Genomic DNA, 23,106 nt, shown 5'->3' with positions numbered 1-23,106 from the left:
ACCTGCATTTCTTCATATCTCTAATTCTGAATAACCTACTGAGATGTATAAAAGTGCATATTCATAAAGCACTGGCTCTGACAGGCACAAGCACAAACTGATAAGCTGACAGAAGATGTGTCACCTGTTTCAGTGTTACTAATCGATATACATCACCCTTATTACTGACAATTTTGTGTTATTTCTGAGGCTATACCTTTACTAGTAGACAAACCTTCCAACATCACATCATTTCTAAGACAAGTTAACCATTTCAGGATAACTTCTCATCTCTGAAACGTATTCATGCTGATCTGTGCTTTGTATGCTTTCATTCTTATTATAAATAAAACATATTTAAATTTACAGATGATCGTTTTCATTTTTTTAAATATTAGCTGGCTGTCATAGGGATTCTTTTCACGAAACATGCATTATAACCATTTAGAAGGTAAGTGCTTCTCTTTATACATTTCACACTTCTTTATTATTTAATATGCATGTTCTCACAGCAAGAGGTTCTCTGGTTCGATTCTCGGCTGGGGTGCCTTCTGTGCGGAGTCTGCATGTCCTCCCTGTGGTCGCGTGTGTTTCCTCCAGGTGCTCCAGTTTCCTCCCACATCCCAAAGACATGCAGTAGGTGGATTGGACACTGTAAACTGGCCCTAGGTGTGAGTGTGTGCTTTCTGTGGAAGGTTGGGCATCAGGCTGGCAACTTGACGCTGTAAAACTCCACTGCCAATCATGAGCGGACTGATGATCCACTGTGGCGACCCTAACCGGGAAAAGCTGAAAGAAGAAGAAGTTCTCATTACAAGCAAAGGGTAAAGCAGTATTTTTACTTGTGAGAAAAAAGTCAGATAATCGAGCTCTGTAGTACAACTGTGTGGAAGGTTTTAACTTATGAAAATCTATTTAAAATCAATTTATAAAATGAAAAAACTCAATGGACAGCTCACATGCAGTAGAAATGCTAGATTTATTTCTCATAACATATCAAATTATACCTGTCTGTGTAATAGATGAGAGACAGTCCTCAATGTTGACAGTAACAACATGGGATTGTTTTGTTTTTCTGAACATCATCCATGGCTTTTTGTTGGGTTTAGGAGACCAAAGGCTACCTTTCTTCTCTCTAGTGGGTAAATGTGAAATGTTGTACCTCCTAATACTTTTATTAGTGAAAGATGAATGGAATCAATAGCCTGCTAGATGAGTACGACTCATGGGTACATGGGAACATATCACTCATGTTTGGGTTAGAAAGTGATCATACCGATATCTACAGTAGGAGAGACATTAGGATGTATTAGAATTCTTCCCGCTTGTCCTACAGATTCCAAATAGACAGAGGGACAGAGGGATTACTATCACTTTCCTTCTACTATTCCTGCTCAGGGCTGTAGTGTCAGCCGACTAAACAGCCTGGACCAAATATTTTTTTCCTTCACAATATTCCTTAGGAGATGTCCCAAGCATCTCCAGGCCAAACAAGAGACATTATCTCAACAGTGCACCTTACATATGTCCTTGAGCTATGATTCTTGCCAAGAAGAACTGAGATAGAACAGCAATATCTGACCTGGAGGCTTGAGTTTCACTCCATCTGACTCCCACATAGTAAACTGCGTCATCGATTTAGCCCAGCTATTGTATGTGTTGTGTTATGTCAGTATATGAAAGAAGTTACACTTTATCAGCTTTTAAGATAACACAGATTTCATGCTTTTTATTTTTTAAGTCATAAAAGTAATAGATTTGCTGTATCATTGGGAATCAGTGCAGATTGAACAAGCCCCCCCCCAATTTTTTTTAATCTTCCCCATTTGTTCAGCGCTTTCTGTTGCACCTACCTTCATCTTGGAGACAATGCAGTTAAACCTCCTAAGGAAGAAAAGTTGTTATTTCTGTTATTTAAATCTATATTCTCCTGGTCATCAGACAGTTACAGAGACTTGGCACTGAATTCGTATTGCAGACTCCATGTTCAGAAGTAAAACCTTTGCATTAATTGCCATGTCAGTGGTCTGGTTCATTATTTATACTTTTTGAATTTCAGTGACAGATTCTGAGATATTTGCAGGGAGCGAGTTCATATGACCAAAATTTCTGAATGTCAAACATTTTGTCAAACACTTGGTGCTTTATATCAAAGCCGCCAATTCCTAACCAAGTTGGCTAGTATCTCCATAGCCAATTCCCAGTTAATATCTACCCTACTCTATGCATCCCCCATACTTATCAACCTTAGACAGACAGACCTACACAAGCTGGATGCTTGTTACAACAAAATTGCTAAATTTGCCACTGGGGCCTCCTACCGCAGCTATCATTGTATCTCCCTTAAAGAACTAAACTGTCTAGAACTCCCACAACTCCTTCACTTTAATCAACTCACCCTCACTCATAAACTTATTAACCACCCCCACAACATCCCATCCCTTCAAACCCTTCTCCAACCCTATCACTCCACTAGGCCCCTAAGATCAAGCAACAAAAATCAACTCATTGATATCAAACCCAAAAACTCAGCAGGAGAAGCTCAATGTTCACATACCATATCTAATCTTTGGAACAATCTTCTCCCCTCCTTAGCTACTCTACCTTCCAGCAGCCTTTTCAAGACTGCACTCAAATCCCACTTAAGTTTGCACTGGCTTTGTCCTTGCTCTAATCCAGACTAACACCCCCACCCTTACCCCCCCCCCACCTAGACTCTTAACCCAACTATACTACTGCTACTACTAACTGCAGGCAGAATAAGCTAGGTGACTTTGTGTACTTAAAATTTGTCTGACAACTTTGTTACAACTTTTATTATAAATGACAATAAACTATCTTAACTTGCAACATTTAATGTATATACTGTTGATAATCAATATCTAGTTACTGTATTAAGGCCAACAACCACTAATGTTGTTTCCCATTGCTTCAACTTAGTGTCTATTTATTATGTACATGTTGTGGAGCTATTCTCTCCAGGCATCCACTGAAAAAGGACCTGCGTCCAGTCTTAATTTCCTGGTAAGCAAATGTAAATAAATAACCAATAATAAAAATATAATCAATGTTCAAAAATATCTAGAAAAAAAAGAAACAGCAAACATTGTTTTTGCAGGTGAAAAGCAGCCCTGCACCCTAACACCCCCTGCTAATTATATGCACCAACACTAAGATAGGGAAAATGGCAAATTCCCTGATCCCTTCTGTACCATGATGCCAGTACAAACAGCATTCCTGCACTGTCTCACATTCAGTATTTCAGACAATTAATCATATGGTCTTGATCATATGATGTTCAACGTTCAGAAACATCTGATCAACTGAATTAAACCCGTATGTAGACAGTCAATGGAAAGTTATGCATTTTGATGGTGTCTTATAATGTGTATGTTTATTGTCAGGATAGAGAGATGGTCCACCTATTCCGCTTTTGTTCCTTGCCTGGACTCTATAATGGATCCATTGGTTTTGGAACTCTGTTTGCCTTTTACTGGTTTGGGGCTTTCAATGATTCTGAGTGCTCTGACCCTCAGCAACTCAGCTCCGATCTCACCCTGACATCTGGTTAGATCAGCAGCCCTGGAGATTCAGTCTTCTGGTCTGGCTATGTTTAATTTCCATTCAGATTGGAGTAGTCTTCTTCACCTCTGATGGCTCCTACTTCAGTGCTTGTGGTTTTTGAAATGTGTTCCTTATGTTGGCTTCACCCTAACCTCCCAGGCTAGCTCAGAACCTTGTCTCTGACTATCTTTCTCAGGGACAGCTTATTACACATTGCCCTGAACCTTACCTTACCTAAGGTGGTAAGGACACTTCTGATTTGTCAATTGCTTCACCAACTGTAGAGCACAGGAAGCGTTCATGGAAGGAGAGGCACTTTGACTCCCCTAGGAGGTCCTCTACTTCACCTCCTGAAGATCCCACTTTTGTTGAATTGCAGAGAGAAGAATTGACCAACCAGTACCCCCTCCTCTGATGAGTTTTTCCAAGTCTTTTTGAGCAGCCACATCTACTTCCTTGCTGGTCCCTGTGGCTGACGGGTGTATTGATGTTGTCTTCCAGATGGTTTGCAAGATCCTGATATGGCAGAACCTACTCCTCGCAACCCACATAAGGTACTTATTCCTCCAAAGGATCATCTGCACTGGAGCAGTGGTCCCCCTCATAGATGTCATTGTTACCGCAGCAGCCACCAAGAAGCAGCTCTCAGAGGAGAGCTCTATACTTCATTCTCCCAAACAAGAATCAAAAGGGATAGACCACTATGGGAAGTTTGTATATACCTCAGGAACCATTTCTCTTTGGACATTAAATTACATTTCTCATATAGACAGATGCTAGGGGGAACTAACAAATATGCTGTTACCCTCCCTCAGGCAACCCCAGAGAGCAGAGAAAAGGAATTCCATGGAATTTTAGCTGGTTACCACATTGCCCGTTGCCATTATCACCATGAGACTGATATCCAATGCAGTAGATGGGGCATTCTGACTGGTGGGTAATGATGCTGCAATTCTTTGCCATGCTTGGCTGAGCTTATGTGATTCTCCTGAAAGTTTTAAGGCATCCTTCGTTAATGCATCTTATGATGGGTCATCTCATTTTAGATCTAATGCAAAACACCCTTTATCTAACGGTTAGCAACAGGGCAAAGAATGTCTGCAGTAGAAGTTTGTATCTCCAACCCTCAAAGACCTTTCTACAGTAAAAAAGGGATAGGAAACACCTATGGTTTAGCAAGTGTCAACATTTTCTAACTGACTCTTCTTTTGAAAGGACCCCTAGGAGCAGATGGTAGAATTTCAGTGGATAGCACACAAGAGGCAGAGGTCATCTGCAAATTCAAGAGTTTAGAGTTCCTTTCAGTGATAAACCCTTACAGCATCCCTGAAGGCTTGCCAGTCTTCATCCCTTTAGATGCAGCCAGGGGATGCTTGTCTGTTTACCTACAAATCTGTATGGCCATCAAAAAAGATAAGTGAGTAAAGAAAATAATATCCAGAGACGACACGATTCCTTTTGATTAAAACCATAATTTTTCTGCAAGTTGCTTCTGGATGTCTGACCCCAACAAAGGAGAGAAGCAGCCCAAGAAATCTCACAGCTGCTGGAAAAAGAGTCATTCAAGAGGTCTTACAAGATATGGAATCTACTCAAGCATCGTTTGTCTTCCAAAAACAAACAAGGACTTCATGTCTGTTTTGGACCTCAGTAGATTAACATATTTTTAAAGACAAATCCAAACCAGCCCAGAAGTTGAAAATGTTGAAACACAGGTGCCCAGTAGGAAGGTAGATGGAATAAAGAAGCTGAACCACGGCAAAGTAAAATTTTCTTTTTATATTTTTAAAGATGGCAAAGTTCCAGATGGTCATGATGCAAACCATTCTACCTTTTCTGGTGAAGGAACATTGGATGTTCTCTAGTGACTTTCTGGATGCCTATTATGGCATTATACATCCTATTGTTATTGGATGGTGCAGTGGTGCAGCGGTAGTATTGTCACCTCACAGCAAGAGGTTCCCCGGTTCAATTCTTGGCTGGAGTGCCTTCTGTGCAGACTCTGCATGTCCTCCATGTATTCATGTGGATTTTCTCTGGGTGCTCCAGCTTCCTCCCACATTGCAAATACATATGTCTGGAGTGTTTCTCCCCAGATCTGTGCTGAAAATTGCCTTTGTTCCAAGGTTGACTTTCATGGTCAACAAATGTTAAATAAAGTAAATATTATCATTTCAAGACTGCAAGGCAGTCCAGAAAGTGCCTGAACTTCTGTCTAGGAGATAGCCACTAGCAGCTCATGGCTGTACCTTTGGTGTCACCAGAGCTCTCTGAGTATTCATCAAATGCATGGCAGTGGTGGCAGCACATTTCAGGCTGCAGGAATTATAGTTGTTCCTCACAGCAAGAACAAAATAATCCTTAATCTGAGCATGAGACTACTTGATTCAGTTGAGTAATTCCTTGGGAATTTCAATGAATTTATGGAAAATCTTCTCTATAGCCTCCTCAGCCACTGGACTTCATAGCATATCATCTGGGCAGTGTCTCACAAGTTGCAAAATTGCCATTGCCAAGAGTGGCTTCCCTTCCTTTACAGGCACAAGAGGTCATTTCCTCTCCAAAACAAACAGATTCACTAACTGTTTGCCTTCTGGGCTCCATAACAGCTTCCATAATCTTGGTATTTCGTGCAAGATTCTTCTTGATAGTGCTACATCAGACCTGTTAGTTCAATGGTCACCATCAATGCATCCTCTTCATCATCTGATCAAACTATATTCTCTCTGTCATCATATCATCTAGTCAATAACCTCCCCTCCAGTACCATAAATACTTCCATTTGTCCTTCCTCTTCCTGTAGCCACTGGGGCAATGGATGCTTCCCTGTTTGGGGGGGGGGGGGTGCATTTCAAGCAGAGGGCAATCCAGGGAACTTGAAACAATTGAGAGGCCCATTTTCCCACCAACATTCTGGAGATGAGTGCAGTAGTTCCAGCATTGCAGGACCATAACAACTTCCTTCCCCAGGGTGTAATTTCTATCCAGATGGTCAATATGCTGGTGGTCTGGTACATCAACAAGCATGAGAAAACCTGTTATCACTCACTTTTTCAAGAGGTTATGAGAGTGCGGCAGTGGGTGAAAACTTCTCACTGCTTTTTCACAGTAACATGCATCCCAGGTCAATTTAATACTGTAACACACAAGCTGAATTCATTGTATTCTCATTCCTCATAAAGGGTCACTCAAGCAATCAGGTGCAATGGAGATTTTCATCTGCTAGGGCCAGTCTTGTTATGACTTTTTTGGTTTTCTCTACCAATATGAAGTACAGCAGGTTTTTTGACATCATTTTCATCAGGGACAGTTACCAAGGAGTACCCTGGTTCATACCTGGTCATTTGGTCTTATTTATGCCAACTCACCAGTTCTACTGATACCAAACTACCTACAGAAAGCTGTCAGGTGCAAGGCAAAAGTAATTCGCATTGGTCTCTGACTCTGATAAATCTGTTTCCATATATATATATATATATATATATATATATATATATATATATACATATATATATATATATATATAGAGAGAGAGAGAGAGAGAGACTCATCTTTTGTGACCTTCGCCATATCTAGCATCTCACCTGTCTGGAAAGCCTCAACTAGACACCAGATACCTTAAACTAACCACATAGTTTCTCCAATTCCAACAATGGCCAAAGATTCTTCTTTACCTTCTAGAGGGGTATGCATTCTGATAACCTCTTAGAAGCCTTCCACTAGAAAAATGAATAACTGCAGTTGGAAAAGGTTTTTGCTTTGGGCAGTGTAGAATGGGTCTGACTCCTTTTCTGTGACCATTCCATCCTTTCTGGACTTTAAGGTGGGTTTATTTCACTTTGGCATCAACTATTCTACTATTAATGTTTAATAAGCAGCTATTTCTAATTTTCACATGGGGAACAAATCATCCATCTGTAAATTCTTTGGAAGTATCTAAAGCTTTTCTAAAGGGTATTTTCTTTTGAGACTTCCTGTAAAGGATCCACCTCCTCCTTGGGATATTAACCTTGATGCTGCAAGCCTTAACACACTCACCCTTTCAACCTGCCTCTTCCAAAGAATTAACATTTTTGTCATGGAAAACATTGTTTCTAGTGACCATTGTGTCAGAAGAACTTTTGAACTGCAGGCCTTGTCCTACAAGCAGCCTTACTTGATTTTTCACAGAGACTGAGTCTCTCTTAAACCCAGTTCTAGCTTTGTACCTAAGGTAGCCCCAGAGTCACCTTTGAACCAAGTCATACATTTGCCTGTCTTTTTCCCTAATTATTCCAAAAGGTTGAAAACATTTTGCATACCTTGAATGCTTATGGTCAGCTCAGATTCCACCTGCACCACACAAATTCTTTAAGGAAGGATACCCAGCTTTTTATATCTTATTCCAGAGCCAGAGTGGGATCCAAAGTTTCTAAAGTTTACTTGTCCATATGGTTTTCATTTCCCATGTTTTATAGTTCAAAAGGATTGTCTCTCTCAACCCAACCAAATACTTATTCCACTAGGTCATTTTCCATGTCCCCTGCATTTTCCAAACACAAACTCTTGGATAACATTTGTGCTGCAGCAACCTGGTCTATGATGCACACATATCAAACACAACAAACTGCATCTCCATTTCAGATTCAGAACAACCTTAGGTTCAACCATACTCCAAAGAATCCTGTCATGATGGGATTCAGGTAGGTAGGGACTCTGTCCCAACAGTTAAGACTAATGGAGGGAACAACACAGGATATGAAAGTTATGTACTTACTGCAACATTAGATTTTTGTAGCCCTCTCTGTGTATCTTCACATCTTGCACTCCTTCCCTCTTCCAGTTTACCATCGTATATTTATTTTGTTTTTTTTTTCTTTTCTAGAGGATTATAATGGAAAATATTGAGGCCTTTGCTCATGGGGAACATGACATATTCATGGAGGTGTCTTTTCTGGACCCTCTTTCCAAGGATTATTCCAATATATCGGGGCAAACTCAATCTGAAACTTTTTTGCTAACACAGGAGATCATACCTCTCAACTGGCCAGATTTTAGCAGAATGCCCAGATGTTTGCCTCATATTTTTGTTCTGTTCCTTATAAAATTTGCTTTTTTTCCACAAATCATTGATGATTGAAGTCACTAAATAATGAACCATATATGAGTTTCAGACTTTATAGACTCCAGAAAATGCATGCTAACACAAAACCTGTTATTCTAGCAACTTGCTAATTTGCAAGAGAAATATTTAAGACTGACCCTGTTTTTGGGCCTTTGCCCCCCACTATATTAGGCTTTGTTGTGCTAATAGGTTCATAGGATAGTACTAGGCTAACTGCCCTTGTGAGCCATTTTAAACCTAGCCAATTATCCCCTGCGAGATTCAAATCCTGTACCTTGTGTTTGTAAGGCAAACACCTTAACAATTAGGCCACCCAATAGGTTGAGTAGTATACACGGGATTGTGAGAGACAGGAGCTTGAGCATTGAAGAAGTTCTGAATTTGTTGTTGACTTGGATCGGACTTGAGGGGGACCTAACAGTCAAGACAGAAGGAAAGGGAGAGCAAGGATCTAGTTTTATTGTAAGTACCTAACTTTAGTATTGCACAAACTACACTTATGAATGGTAACATTACTCTTATTTTATTGTCATAAATGTAAAAAGTGCACAAGTAATTAATGTTTGTCAAGTCACTACTGAGTACGCATTCTGCTTAACTTCGAGTATATGTTATATTTTCTAATGTTGCTTAATAAATTCTCTTTTCAGGTTTCAACAATCTGAATGCGAGAGGCACTCAGATACACTATATCAGATGCTGAACCCATGAATATAATCATGTTGATTATTACGAGTACATTTCATAAATTTTTGTTTGAGTGAATTAATGCAAGATATGTAAGAGGCTGCAAACACAGGACAAGTATAGACAAGGAAGAAAGAAACATGCCTAAAGTTTATATTAATGAGCTCCTATACAAACTATTATTGCATTTATGCCAACTCATTTTTTTTCCTGAGCAAAATATCTCCCAGGTGCTACAATAACAATCTTTCTGTTGTTCTACAAAGTGGATGTGCACTGTCAGAACATGACTTCTGTGCCTCCCTATTATATTACAGTATACCAAGTATATTTTAAGGATTCAAGGACTTTTATACACTCCCTAACCTACATAAAATGTGGAAAGCAAGTGAGGCAATAAGATAAATGTATTCCTTCAAAGAAACTAGCAAACACTTCTGATGCCAGGTACACAAAGATGACCATCAGTTTCATTGCATAGCTTTTTCAGACTCAAATGCAACAGCAGAAATTCAATAATGTCTTATTCAAGGCTTTAACAACATACAACTTTGTGAATTATACATGTGAGGAGGCATAACTTCAGGAAAACTAAACCTATAAAATATGATTTCAGATGGCATATAATGTGCTTCATAACTTTAACTGCTTTGACCTGACCCTAATGCATACAGAAAGTGCTGCTGCCATTTACAACAGCATGGGGCAGCTAACAGTATGGCACAGCTAACAGAATGGCACAGCCAAAATCATGGCACAGCTAACAGCATGGAACAGCTAACAGCATGGAACAGCTAACAGCATGGAACAGCTAACAGAATGGCACAGCCAAAATCATGGCACAGCTAACAGCATGGCACAGCTAACAGCATGGCACAGCTAACAGCATGGAACAGCTAACAGCATGGCACAGCTAACAGCATGGAACAGCTAACAGCATGGAAGAGCTAACAGCATGGCACAGCTAACAGCATGGAACAGCTAACAGCATGGCACAGCTAACAGCATGGCACAGCTAACAGCATGGAACAGCTAACAGCATGGAACAGCTAACAGCATGGCATAGCTTATTCTAATTTATCAACCAATATTCATCAGACTCACTTAACAACAGACCAAGTGTAGATGTGGAGAAGGCAATGCTTTTTGCCATTTAGAATTACTGAGTATTAACAAAGGAAGAAGGGTTCCAAAAATGTAAAAAGTAAGCACATATTGACAACAACATTTCTAAATTAAGGCAAATGAAGTGGTTTGATCTGTAGTGAAAGTAGGGAACAGGCTGAGGAGACCCTGCAGAGGTGGAAATATGCTTTATAGGGGAGAAGAATGAAGGTCAGCAGGACTAAGACAGAATATATGTGTGTGAATGAGAGGGAGGATAGAGGAATGGTGGGGATGCAAGGAGTAGAGCTGGTGAAGGTGGATGAGTTTAAATACTTGGGATCAACAGTTCAGAGTAATGGTGAGTGTGGAAGAGAGGCGAAGAAGAGAGTACAGGCAGGATGGAGAGGGTGGAGAAGAGTGTCAGTACTGATTTGTAACAGATGGGTAACAGTAAGAGTGAAAGAGAAGGCCTCGAAGAGGGTAGTGAGACCAGCTATGTTATATGGGTTGGAGATGGTGGAATTGAAAAAAAGGCAGGAGTCAGAGCTGGAGGTGGTAGAGTTAAAGAAGTTAAGATTTGCATTGAGTGTGATGAGGATGGACAGGATTAGAAATTAATATATTAGAGTGTCAACTCAGGTTGGACGGTTTGGAGACAAAGCCAGAGAGGTGACATTGTGTCAGTTTGGACATGTGGTGAGGAGGGATGCTGGGTATATTGAGAAAAGGATGCTAAGGATGGAGCTGTCAGGTTAGAGGAAAAGAGGAAGGCCTAAGATAAGGTTTATGGATGTGGTGAGAGAGGACAGGTGGTTGGTGCAACATAGCAAGATGCAGAGGACAGGTAGAAATAGAAACAGATGATCCACTGTTGCAACCGCTAATGGGAACATCTGAAAGAAGAAGATGAAGAAGTGGTATGCTGTTGCACAGTAATGTTTTATATATGTCTGCTAGTCCTCTGATGCTTATTGATTATTAAGAAAGTGCATCATTTATGTTAAACAGTATAGTAATATAAAATGCATTTGAAGGTATAAAAAATGCATTAGAAAAATAAAAAAAAAAAATAGTGGATGAGGAGGAAATAGTTCTAATAATGTGTGTGTGAACAGTAGTGCTAAGATCATAAACAGTAGTGCTAAGGTGGTGAACAGTAGTGCTAAGGTCATAAGCAGTAGTGCTAAGGTGGTGAACAGTAGTGCTAAGGTGGTGAACAGTAGTGCTAAGGTCATAAGCAGTAGTGCTAAGGTGGTGAACAGTAGTGCTAAGGTCATAAACAGTAGTGCTAAGGTGGTGAACAATAGTGCTAAGGTAGCAACAAGAAAGAAGGTCACTGAGTACAAGTCAAGTGGATGTTGAAGGTGGAAATATTGGAAAATTGGGTCGGACTGAATACAAACTACAATGGCAAGTATAAGCAAGCAAAGTAGACAGTGAACAGCAGAAAAGTATATAGAAAATAAATGAGAAGGAGATAGATTGTAACAAGAGAGGAAGCAGTTAAATGATATCAAAGAGAGAAGTTAAGGAGTAGGGGTGAGGGTACCTGTTATCCATGCCTGTCTAATCAGTGACATTGCAAGTCTTTTTTGGTATAATTTTTGAGAGATTTTCTAAAGTTTTTTAAGTGCAGTGTCAGTCTTTAAGTTTTGAGGCATTTTGTTTCACTGTTCTGGCGTTACGTTAACAAATGTTCTTTCTGTCATGGCTTGTGTATAGGGTGATTGCACCATTAGGTAATTGTCTGTGATCCTTAAATCGTAACTTTTAAAGTGCATGCATTGTGTAAAAGTAGGAAATGGTACTTATTGACTAACTTGTAAGTAAGTACATTTAGTAAGACTACAGCTCTTGCTTCAACTGGTAACCAGTTGCATTTGGCTATGGTAAGCCAACAGTGCTCATGTGAGGGGCTAAGATGAATAGAGCACTGAATCTGTTGTCCTGGCTTTCCCCCTGCCAATTTCAGATACGTAATTGGCAGGAGAACCAAAGGAAGGGGCTGGGAAATCCCAGAAGGGAGACGACAGGTAATATCAAGTTCTAGATGGAGCAGAAGAAAGGTAGCAAATAAAGGGCCAAATTGTGAGAAAGTGTTGCTGAATTCAGGTATTATTCTCAAAACAAGTGAAGGGAACAGATACAGCTTAAAGACTAACTCACTTTGCCTTTAACAAAGGAAAGACTGGCTTTGTTTTGAGACCAAACATTTTATGCAGTTACTTGAACCATTTTCGGGAGAGGTCCCACAGCCGTGGAAGGGTGAAATGGAAAGCACCCATGGAATACAACAGCTCGTTGACACTGAAAAGGATGTGGCAGGGGCGCAGCAATCGTTAGTGTGGAATTTATTCAAACAACGTTTTACGAATGAGGAATTGACTATACTTCAAAAAGGTATGACTTTCATACCAGTGGACAGAATGTCCCTGACTGATAATGTGGTTGAATTAAAAATATTCACACGCAATGTTATGTTGAAACTACAACATGGGGGGGAGGGGTAATGGGGATCTGACATGTTTGATGAAAACTATTAAAAAAACCTAGTGCTTATGTCCCTATGAACAATGGGATTATTGAAATGTTTGAAAAAATGTGTTTGAGAGATATATATGACCTTTATGATAAAAATACAAAAACTAAAAAGTTTCTGCAACTCGAATATTCGTGAAAGGGAAGCCTTGAACAATCTCAGGCATGACCATACCATTTCTACTAGACCAGCAGACAAAGGGGTTCCTTTAGTGATAATGGAGAATGACTGGTATAGGGAGGCAGTGTTGGGGATGTTAAGTGACCCTATAGCATATGAAATATCACACATGAGGATGTGGATAGGAGTATCATCTCCATTCATGATAGTTTATCTGAATGTTTGCAGTGTAATGCCATTAACCAGGAATTATATCGACATCTTTTGGTAAAAGAACCATTGATACCGATAATTCAAGGTCTTCCTAAGATCCACAAACATCCCAACAAACCACCCATGAGGCCAATAGTAGCGGGAGGAGGATGTGCTACAGAGCCATTATCATTGTACATTGAACAAAATTTGAAACCTTTAGTAGCTAAAAATATATATATCTTAAAAGATACAAAACAGTTTCTAGAAGATCTGTATGAATTTGTGATAAATATACCACGCTCTGATAAATGCATTTTGGCGGCCCTAGATGTGCAATCTCTATTTACAGTCATTCCGAATGGTTATGGGATTGAGATGCTGAAGAGGTATTTGGAAGATGATGGTACATATGAGTCTAAACAGACTGACCTCATATGTTTGTTGCTTGAGACTGTTTTGGAAAATAATCTCTTCCTTTTTGAACATGAGCTATTTCGACAGTGTGATGGCGTAGCTATGGGCACTTCTTGTGCCAATAGCTACGCCAGCATAGTCATAGCCACATGGGAGAAAGAATATGTGTTAAATGACATTAGGGATTTTCCTGTTGTATTCTTTTGGAGGTTTGTGGATGACCTCTTCCTTATATGGGAGGGGGATAAGCCTATTTTTTACAGTTTATGGAATATATTAATAGCACAACAGATTTTCTGAAATTTACGGCTAATATCTCCAATACATCACTAGAATTTCTTGATGTGCGTGTTTACAGATCTGACACTGGAGATTTCAACACAGAGATCTTCAGGAAACAATGTTACAGGAATACCTATTTAGAACATAATAGTATGCATCCACAACATATATTTAAAAACGTAATGAAGGGCCAGGCACAGATAGTGTCAAGACTAACAGCCAATGATGAAAAGTTCAAAGAAGAACTAAACAATCTTGAAACATGCTTTCTTGAGAGAGGATCCTCCAAGGAAGAGGTTAGTATAACACAAACTCATACACATACCATGAGGAAAGGAAGAGGCAAACCATACTTTTCCAATAAAGAGAGACCAACGGCTGATGGTAAGAATAGCAACAAATTAGTTAGAATTCCTGTGACCTATTCTAGCAATATTAAATTGTTACAGGAAATATTTGAAAAGCATTGGAATATTCTGCATGCTGATGAACAAGTAAGACAAATGGTTGGTGATGTCCCACATTATGCTTTAAAAACAAAAAATCCCTGAAAAGAATATTCTGTGGCCCTTAATTAAATTTTTGAAATGCTAGTTATACAATAGGATCTGGACATGGTGCTATGGCATGCAGCTGAGTTTTCATTTGAGAGCAAATTGTAATAGCACCAACTTGGTGTATTTAAGTTACTGTTCAGACTGTTCATCATTCAACATAGGAATGACTACACGCAGGCTTAGAGATCGGATTAGGGTACATCTCTACGACATCTCTAGACATACTGATACTAATGCTTTATCATGACATGTATCAGCAGTGGGAACAGGACATGAGCTTAGGTTTATGGTCATTGAATTGATATCACCTAATATAAGAAGAGGTGCTGTTAGAGGGTTGAGAATAAGGAATTGGAATGGATTATTAGGATGAGGGCAAATAATGGTAAAGGTCTCAATGACAAGTTATCTATCCAAGCAGTTCTGGCCAATAGGCCATTACATAGATAAGATATATATATATATATATATATATATATATATATATATATATATATATATATATATATATATATATATATACCTTATATGGGGAATTTCATTATTTTTATTTTTATTACTATCACTTATCATTGAATGGTCACTTACCCCTGCACATGGCTATATACATATTTTTACATATTTTTTATCTTTTAGATGGTTTTATGAAGTTATATGTGCTGTAGCTTTAGATAATGATTACTTCTTAATTGAAGTAATGTTCAGATGACCTGTATAACGGTACATTTCTGTGGTTTGAATTGTCTGATGAAGCAGTTTGACTGTGAAAACGCTCACAGTTGTATCTTATTTTATTAAAGCAATATTTAATAGCCATGGTTTGGTGCTCTTACCTTTTTTATGCTTATATATATATATATATATATATATATATATATTATATATATATATATATATATATGGCTTACTATTGGGTGTCCAAACAGCAGGCGATCGAGCATGGCTTAGTCGAAACATAGTTTTCCAGGAGGCAGAATGCTGAACCAGGTAGCATCAATACACTTCAGCGAATGGGTAGTATACTTCGATTATCTGAGTTTGGCGTTCTGAGAGGAGATCAGGGTACAGTGAGGAACAGGGAATTAACCCATTTCCTCACTGTAGTGCAATCTTAGAGTTGGTATATATAATTTGCAGGGGGTGTGGAGGGTGCAGCCCTACATGGGGGGGTGCAGGGGGCTTGCCCCTCTGCAAAATAGTGAAGTGCATGTACTGTTCACCATAGAGAGTAATGGTATAGAAGGGTGCATAGCATGGGTGACAAACCGCTATGTAGAATACATTGAACTACTGGTGTCAATGTATTCAGTGTCGATTTGTCTGCTCTATCGATGATCCGTATCCAGCATTTCAGGTTGACATTTTGATCAGTCGACCGATGCAGTTTCAGACATATTAATGATAAGTCCTGCAATCTCTAATAGATACTGCCACAAGAAAAAAACAGTCTGCTAAAACCATGAGCGCCGCTGAGAAAAATATTTAATATCACAATTAAAATGCAAGTTAAAAACTTTTGCAAATGCTTCACCAGACTTGTTAAATACAAAATAACAATGGCTTATATAACAATTAGATCTACTCACATGATCAAAAATATCAAACATTTTGATGTTAAAAAGACATTTACGTTAAATCTGATTATGCAATTCATTTAAAATAGGTTTAGTACTTATACTACCATTCAGTCCAGGAGGTATATGTAATTGAAAACATAAGATCCACTTTAATTCCTCCTTCTATGTCAATTTTACCATATCTCCCCCTCCAATAGAAGTACTAATTGTTTGTAAAATAAAAAAATTAAAGTGATGCATTTCATCTGTGGAGCTAATATGTTTGTATAGTGCATTAGTTATTACTTTTCTAGAAATGTTTGACATGTGACCACTTATACGCTCTTTACGTTTTCTATTAGTCTTTCCTATATAGTAGGCAGTACAAGATATACACTTAGCCATGTAAACAAGATTCTTAGTATTACAAGTTCCAAATGCACATAATTCAACTGCCATTTACTGAGTATTGAATGGAATTCTGAGTGCATATATAAATACAGTATATAGAATTTGAAAGTACCCTGTTTTGAGGTTTGGGGCAAGTTAAGGACGTGGTTGCTCTTTATAACACAATCAGTTTTTAAGGTTTCTGCTTTTCTTATAATCAAACTTCAGGTCACACGTTTCATGCACATTTAGTTAAGGTATCTGTTGAATGATAGACCAATATTTCTTAATAGCACCCTGAACAGCCCCAATGTTACAGTCATAAGTAAGCATGCATCTAGTTCCATTGTTCACCTTAGGTCTTTGCGATTTTTCACTACTAGCAGAAAAAATAGGTTTATAATCTGTATGACTTTTTTCTTTTTTTTCTGGATGTCATTGTTAATGCACTCAATAGTCTTATATTTGTAGCCTCTCTGTAAAAAAGTCATCAGATATACTAACCATTTGTGTGACCATAACATGAGCCACCCTGCCCATTTGACCTGTAACAATGTTATCAAATACAAAAGGAAGGGTCCATGCTTGTTCTATATAAATAATTATTACATTTAACCATGTTTTTATATAAAGCTGTTTCAACTTTATCCAGCTGATTCTTGTTAATGGTGATATCTAGGAAGTTAATCTGGTTCAAGCTAACACTTTTTTAAAACATAAAATATCAGTGTTGTTAGAAATATAATCAAGGAAGTTCTTCAAACAAACGCAGATTGACTTCCTAGATATCACCATTAAAAAAGAGTATTAAGCCTTGGATCCAACTCATTTCAACTCTGAAATAAAAAAAGAAAGATTGAATTTGTTTCCTTGGGCATGATTTTTTTTTAGGTGACCATTGGATCAAAAGATTGGAAAAAAGTTGCAAAATGCACTTATTAGCATCTATAACACCATGACTTTTTGTGTGCCTAGCAGCCTCAAATATTGCTATTACAGTGAAGCCTTGGCCAGTAAGGGTGTGTTTTAATGATATTGGTAGAATAAAGTTGAAGAGTAAAAGTGAATTTCTTCATTTAATCGTGATTTATGTTCAGGCCATCGTTAAATGAAAAGGTTGTTTAAAAAATGTATAATGCTCCTCAGAGCATTCTAGAATGCACATGACCTCTGGTGGTCTTGCAGCCCCCAGACCCCTGTCTTAATGCAAGTTATTTCCATCACAGTTATTACGGTGTAGCCTTGCATAGTTAGTGTGTTTTGAAAAGTTTCAGGGAAAAAAAAAGTTGAAGAACAACACTGAATTTATTTCCCTAATGATGGCTTTTGTTCTGGCAATTACTGGATGAAATGATTATTTAAAAAAAAAACTGTAAAATGCACATCAACTGAACTGCAACCCCCATGGCTTAATATGGTTATTTTCATCATATTTATTACAGTACAGTTTTGGCCAGCTAGAGTATGTTGAAAGGCTTCAGGAAAAAACAAATTAGAAATAACAAAAACTGAATTCTTTCTTTTAATCATGATTTATGTTCAAAGCATGACTGGGTATAAAAGTTGTTTAAAATAATTGTAAAATGAACTTCAGAAGCATCTAGAACCCATATGGCCAGACCTCTGTCTGAATGGAGTTACTTCCACCAAAGTTATTAAGAGTGCAGTGTCTTCTTAAAATGTGTTGAATGAATGCATGAATGAATGAAGGAAGGAAAAAAAACAGAGTAAGACAAACTGTGAGGAAAAGAAAGTAAAAAGTAATGTGGATGGAGCTGATAGGCCAGGATACCAAGGTGGCAGGGGGGGCACAGGTCATGAGAGTATGGAGTAGTAGGCAGCGAGGTGGTGGTGCTATGTAGCTCCTTCACCTAGGCAACAGTTCACCTAAGAAGGGGTGATGCACCAAAGAAGATGTTAACAGTATGGGGGTTCTCCCTATTTTCTTATATATAAAGTTCCCCAAAATACTGAACACCCGCTCCCATCCAGATCCTAATTCATCACAACTCCATTCTCCTATATCTATCTGTCTATACATTTGTGTGTTTACAAAAATACACACACACACACACACACACCCATCTAAATAGGAATGGCTATAAGAAGTTTGACTTATGCAATTTATGAAGACTGTCATTCTGAAAATAGAAAATTTTAAGAAATGCATTATATAAGCATACAATAAAATATAAGAATTATAAGAGATTTATTATTTATGTCACTAATGTGATTTAACCTAATATTAGAAAGAGGATGCAGAAAATCATTTAGATGGGAAGAAGTGCAAATGGCAGTTCATACTCGATACAATAAATGCATTGGGTTTGAATGATCACATTAACTTTAAGAGTGTTAAAAAAAACAGAATAAAAAGGAACTAGAATAATTTTGTTAGCTTTGATATCAAATAGATGTTTTTAATATTTTTATAACATTTTTATGTAAATGGTACTTCTGTGTTTAAGGAGGATCCATATTGATGATGTCATTAATGTTTTGTATAAATTGGATTCTTTCGGATGATTTACCAGAGTCTGACAACGTCAATTCCCTGTCATAAAATCACTCCCACTGGATAATAAAGGACTGTGTTTGGAGCCTTGTAACTGTGTAGAACGGTGCTTCCTTTTAATTGTGTTTTCATTTTATTAAGTTTCCAAGCTGAATGCCCATAGCCTTTTTATTTTAATATGTAAAGGTCCAATACCAGAAGCATCAAAGGGTTAGGACTTTGAGGCATGTGAGGAATGACTTGGCCATTCGGAAGAAACTCTTTGGGGAATTCATTGGGGTATCTTTTTGGCTACATGACTGAGTAGGGAACAATGAGATAGCATTTTACACAGATGAAGCAAGAGCTAAAGATATGGGAGGTTACTTAATGAAAAAATGGTTTGCTTGCCTGTGGCCTAAGAAGGAATGCAGTTGAAAATTCATGGGTTATTATGTTTTACCCCATCCACTTCTGTTAGATGGTTTCTGACTTCAAACTAGCTCTGGGTGGGCCCTCCAATGTTTTAAGGATTTAACCTTATGGTGTTCTCTTGTAACACCTGTGGAGAGTGGGATCTCATTAAAGGCATAGGTACAGCAATAGGTGCCATCATATATGCAGCAGCCGGTCAAATATCCCTGGCCCTATCATCCCTTCCAGCATGCTGGCATCTACTATAAAGCTGTCTGAGCAGTAATGAGTGGCTTGAAGACAAGCTTGCCCCAGGCCTTTACACTGGCCCACCTCCTAGGTCTCCTAGATGCCCAGCCTGAAAATCAATCTGACTGTGAACTCTGGACTCTACCATAGGACTCCACTCAGCATGCTCAATCATCATCATAGGCTGCACCACCAAACACCCAAACCACTAAGCAACCTTGAGCTATCTGGGCTGTAATCAGGGCATTATCCTTCTGTGTCACTGACACAGGTACTGAGGCATCATATTTTTAGATCTCACATGAGTTTGGAGGGTTGCAAATGTAAAAGTCTTGGGGCTAGTTAACAACTATTATACTATCAATAATCAAGTAGTGACAGTGATGTTCATGAGTCTCTAAAGCAGCTAAGTTACAAATCCCCTTGAGGTATCTAATGTTACAGAGGCTGAGAGAGAAAATGTAGTACATGAAGCATCTGCTAAAACAGAAAAAGGACAACCTTTGTATGCATTTCGAACAGGTGCATAACAAGTTTGTTATGTACATTTCAGAGCTGCTATGCTCTAGCCTCATACCAAAGCTTACACAATATCCACTAAGGGTCAGCATTAGGAAATGAAAACAGCTTTAAAATATTTAAGACATGTCTTTTTGCCACAAAAAAAAACTGAGGAGTGCAACAGCTTTTCAACCTATTAGATCATCAGAGGTACACTGACAGTATTGTGTTTCACCACTTTCAAAGCTGTAAAGCATATTAAGCTCCTCCCATTTTTTCATCCGTAACTAGTAGACCATAAGTGTAACTGGAGCTTTGTGTACTACAAACGATTATGATTCTGTTTTTGCAGTCATAGGTACTTGCTACATGTTCTTGACATACATGCAACAAGCTTGAACTGCAAGAAGCACCATGATTATGCTCAAATAAATGACTAAATTACATCCTAGTTCAGCACTGCTATAGCATGAGGCCTGACCTTAATGACCACATCAACTTACCCAGCATTAATGATGGATGATTTATCAGTTTCCCCAGCTAGCCTGGTCGACACGGGCATCCCTCTGGCAATGTAGCAATTGCCTCATCTATGCTGACAGCCCATTTCTTCCAGTCCACACAAACTCATTATGTGAGAGATGTATGTATAGCAAGAACCTAGAATCCAGGCTCTCCCACTCACCAGTCAGTCCATCTGATACTAAGCAGGCTCTCAGCATGCACACCTCACCTCCTCCACCTACCAAACCAACAACACATACACCTACATATGCGGAGGTCCTTACAAGAAGCATACCTAAATATCAGAGACCTCCCAAACACAAACACGCTTCACATAATATATCTCTGCAGAACATAGTACACATAATATATCACACACCAGTGTCTCACCAGTCAAGCCCCCTAAGGCATAACACAAAAACAAACATCTTAGTCATAGGTAACTCGGTTGTGAGACACACAGATGTCCCTTTTATTAGATTGGATAAGGAAAAGGCCATGGCCAGCTGTTTGTCAGGTGCCAGGATCCACCACATCACACATGTACTCAAGTCTCTCAACAACAGGCACTGTTATGACTCTGTCATAGTCCATGTTGGTGTGAATGACTTGAGACATACCTCACTGGTCTATATGAAGAGAGACATGACTGAGCTCTTGGATTATGTGTCTCAGGCAGGTATGTCCATAGCCTTAAGGAGCATTTTACCCTCACCTAGGATGATACCTTATTACAAACAAAAAAAATGATTGACTTCAGCAACTGGCTTTGTTTCTGGTGTCATTCAAAGGGGATGCAGTATCTGTCAGCTTGGGATGACATGGCTGACAGACCTCAATGCTTTGCCAGAGACGGCCTTCATCTGTCACCCCTGGAATTTTGGTTACTGGCTAAGGTTCTTGCCATCCCCATAATGCCTTTTTAGGCGATGTCGCAAGATTAAAATTTCTGATGTAAAAATACTCTCTAAAAATAACCTCAGAGTAATGCTTCTAAATGCTAGGAGTCTAAACCAGAAACTGCACTCATTGGAAGCAGTCCTCACCCTGGAAGATGCTGACATTTGTGCAGTCACTGAGACCTGGTTTAAGGCTGCGAAGAGCACCCCAACTATACCAGGATACATTTCTTTCCACACACTCAGACCACAAACTGAAGGCATGTGAACTAAAGAAGGTGGTGTATCAATATTCATTAAAGATAAATCCATGTCTAGATTGGTTAAACAGCATGATTTTCATGAATTACTTCAGGTGCATTCAGGTCATTGTCAGCTATAGGACCCCCTCCATGAATCAGGACATCCACTCAGCCTACTTGGATCTACTTGAGTCAATCAAGATACAACCAAACACCCTGGTTTTGGGTGACTTTAATTACCCGTCCATAGACTAGGTAAATTAGACGTGTTCTAACTTAGTTGCCAAAGGTACCTGGACTTCACTAACTCCAATGCCCCTGACCAGTTGGTTGACACACCTACAAGGGGCTCAAACATCCTGGACCTGGTGCTCACCAACATGGGAGACTGCTGTACCACCCCCCATGTATGGCCATCCCTGGGGAGATCTGACCACAAATCAATCTCAGTAGAAGTAACTACAACACAAGACTTCCCTTATCAACAAGTGGAGTAAGTAGCCACGCCCAACAATGGAAAGTAACACTGCAAAAAGGAGAAACACTGCTCCAAAGCCACAAAACGGCATTTTAATAAACCAAATGTAAGCACTTTCATTTCCACTGCTACAGAAACATCATCAGACAAACAAATACACTACCTCACATCCTTTAAATACCATAAAAAGCTAAACATCACTTCCTTGAGAGGGTGGCGCCCAAGAGCAAGGCATGTTATACAGCATCTTGTGCAACATCTCACTTTCTAAAAAAGCTGTCGCCAAAATACAAAATACAAAACATTTTGTTACCTTCATAACAAATAAAATCCTAGTACATGTTAAATACTAAGAACTAAAAAAACTAAAAATATATATGCATGCATAACTATTAATGCCAATGATAAAATTGCATTGATTAGTTTAAATACTTAAAAAGCACATATTATTTATAATAAAAATCAAACAGTGCCTGTTTTCAGCTTTAAAATGGGTTTGATTGATACATACTCATTAAGCCCTGGGGGAGGTGTGGTAATGGCTTTTAAGAGAACTTGCCAATACAGTTCCCTTTTCTCGACTAAGGTCTCCCAGTCACCCCGTCTATCTGGTGCACTCACCTTTTCCAGAATAACAAAAACAAATTTCTTATAACCAGGAGACATGATAACATATTTATAAAGTGCATTACTTGTATTTTTGCTCTTAATAGCATAACAGTGTCTCATACACGAGGGGCCATTGGTTTTGCCAATATAAAAAGCAGAACAAGTGGCACAAAAACTGATGTAAACAACTCCCTTAGAATTACAGTTGTATTTACCTTTAAC

Source organism: Protopterus annectens, chromosome 17.part0 (genome assembly GCF_019279795.1).
Source record: "Protopterus annectens isolate FY-2018-M chromosome 17.part0, PAN1.0, whole genome shotgun sequence".
In the NCBI taxonomy this organism is placed as follows: Eukaryota; Metazoa; Chordata; order Ceratodontiformes; family Protopteridae; genus Protopterus; species Protopterus annectens.
Note: the sequence above shows the minus strand (reverse complement) of the source record.